The following is a 2,711-nucleotide window of genomic DNA, read 5'->3' as shown; positions in this document are numbered from 1 at the left end:
TGGCAACCCACTCCAGTATTCTTGCCTGGAGAATCTCATGGATAAGAGCAGCCTGGCAGGCTCCTCTATGGGATTGCAAATGCCAGACACAACTAAATATGTATGCACATATTTATGGATATGTTCATTTTTAATCATCTTAGTACCAAATTATTTACCTATCTAGTGGCTGTGTTTAGGGGAACTCTTTTTGTTCTTTCATCATTTAGCTATAATTTACCAATATAAAGTTAATACTTCTAAGGCATACAATGTATTATTTTGATATATTTATTTTGACATGATTAAGAAATCAAGCCAATTAACATATTCTATACCCTTAACTACAATTTATGTCTGTATGTGGTGAGAAAACTTAAGGACAAACCGCTTAAAATTTCAAATATATAATATAATTACAATGCTATCCATTATATCTCTCGAAGTTATTCATCTTGCATAACTGACAAAGGTACCCTTTGTATGTGATTGTCCAGGGGTGTCACAAGATGTCTCAAAGGGTGAGAAACTCAGTGAGGAATAGTTGAACAAATTTAAAACCAGAACACTGTATTTATTTCATCTATTACCAAGTCAAGACAGAGACATGAAAGATAAATGGCTTTGGAAATTCACAGGCTCTGTATAAGACATAGCATGCTCAGTCAAACATGGTATTACTTTCTCTGTTGATCTGACTGCACAAGATGTAAGTCCCAGAACCTTCTTGGAGAACTTCCACTGGAATAGAATTCACTGTTTCCTAGTATCCAGTTTACCACTAGGGTTTCCACCCACCAATTCTACAGCTCACATCATGGATACCTACAAAAGCTGAAAATTCTGTTCATCCTCCAAAGTTATCTTGGCCTTGGAATAAATATGTGAGTCACCTGCTCCAGATTTGCTTAGTCTTGATCCCATTAATGATGGGGTTCAGCATAAGTGGAGCCAGAATGTAGACATTAGTCAACAAGATGTGGATATGAGGTGGAATGTACCGACCAAACCTCTGAGTCAGGGTTGTGAAGATTCCAGGCCCATAAAAGAGAATGATGATGCAGACATGGGAGCCACACATGTTGAGAGCCTTGTGACAAACATCTTGGGAAGGGATGTGGAAGAAAGCATGGAGAATCAGAATGTAGGAAACAAAAAATTAATAGTACATCTAAGACCACTGTTGACATTATGACGGAGTCCATTCCAGATGTTCACTCTAATGTCATTACAAGCATATTTGGCCAATCCAGGTGTGTGGGATGACATTATTTTGACAGGAAGTCGATCTTTTCAAAAGAAATATCTTGGGAAAAAATCATACAGTAACTTCTCAGAAAGATGATAACACCAATTTTCCCAATCAATGTATGTGTAAGAATAGTGGCGTATCTCACAGGGTAGCACATGGCAATGTAGCAGTCAAATGCCTTCACCAGAAAAATCCCTGACTCAGAATGAAGGTGAAATGGATGAAGAAAAGCTGGGTGATGCAGCAATCAAGGGAGCTCTCCTCAACACCGAACCAGAAGACAGCCAAGGCCTGAGGGACTGTGCATGTGGAGAGGACAATGTCTGCTCCAGACAGCATGCAGAGGAAGAGGTACATGGGGTCATGGAGGTGCCATTCCATGAAAATAATGAAAATCAGTAGGCTGCTCCCAAGCAGGGTGATGACAGAAAATGAAGAAGGGGTTGGAGATCCACATGTGCTGCTCATCAAGCCCAGGGTTGCCCAGCAAGCAAAAGGCTGTGTGGCTAACAATAGTGTGGTTTAAAGAAAGCATATATGTGGAGACTACCAGAGACATCACCTCAAACTCTCAGACAGAATGAAAATTCAGATTTTCCTGAAATATTCTTTGTGAAGTCACGAAGACTTTTGACATATATCACACACTTCATCTGTGAACATGTAAAAAAGAAACATGAAAAGCTAGTAGGGTATATTCTGTGCCTCAGTGAGTGATAGTCTAACTAAAAGTTATTCACATCTCCAGAGTATGGAGAGATGAGAACTCTTCTACACTGCTGGTGCGAATGTAAGTTTGTGCAACTGCTATGGAGAACAGAATGGATATTCCTTCCAAAAGCTAAAAACAAAGCTATCACATAACCCTGCAATCCTATTCCTGGGCATATATCTGGAGAAAAAACACCATCTGAAAGGATACATGCACTCCAATATTCATTGCAGCACTGTTTACAATAGCCAAAACATGGAAGCAACCTAAATGTCCATCAACAGACGAATGGATAAAGAAGATATTGTACATATATGCAATGGAATATTACTCAGCTATTAAAAAGAATGAAATAATGCCACTTACAGCACATGGATGGATTGGATTGTCATACTAAGTGAAGTAAGTTGGACAGAGAAGGAAAAATAAAACATGGTATCCTGTATATGCATAATCTTAAAAGAAATGATACAAATGAACTTATTTACAGAACAGAAACAGATTCCCAGATTACAGAATGAATTTACGGTTGCCAGGGAGAAAGGGAACTATCACATTGTTAATCAGCTGTGAAAGGAAAGTGAAAGTGAAAGTCTCTCTGTCATGTCTTACTCTTTGTGACCCCACGAATTATACTGTCCTTGGAATTCTCCAGGCCAGAATACCAGAGTAAGTAGCCTTTCCCTTCTCCAGGGGATCTTCCCAACCCAAGGATCAAACCCAGGTCTCCGGCAAAACCAACTTTGTACTTACAATGTCATTAAATAT

The 2,711-nt window shown here is 39.0% G+C and overlaps 1 pseudogene; it reads right to left on the bottom strand.

Annotated features, from left to right (window-relative positions):
* Positions 1-868: 868 nt before the first annotated feature.
* Positions 869-1,766, bottom strand: LOC113904900 (annotated as a pseudogene).
* Between the last annotated feature and the right edge of the window lie 945 nt (positions 1,767-2,711).

Source organism: Bos indicus x Bos taurus, chromosome 15, assembly GCF_003369695.1.
Source record: "Bos indicus x Bos taurus breed Angus x Brahman F1 hybrid chromosome 15, Bos_hybrid_MaternalHap_v2.0, whole genome shotgun sequence".
Lineage (NCBI taxonomy): Eukaryota > Metazoa > Chordata > Mammalia > Artiodactyla > Bovidae > Bos > Bos indicus x Bos taurus.
This window is presented reverse-complemented; position numbering and strand designations above follow the sequence as displayed.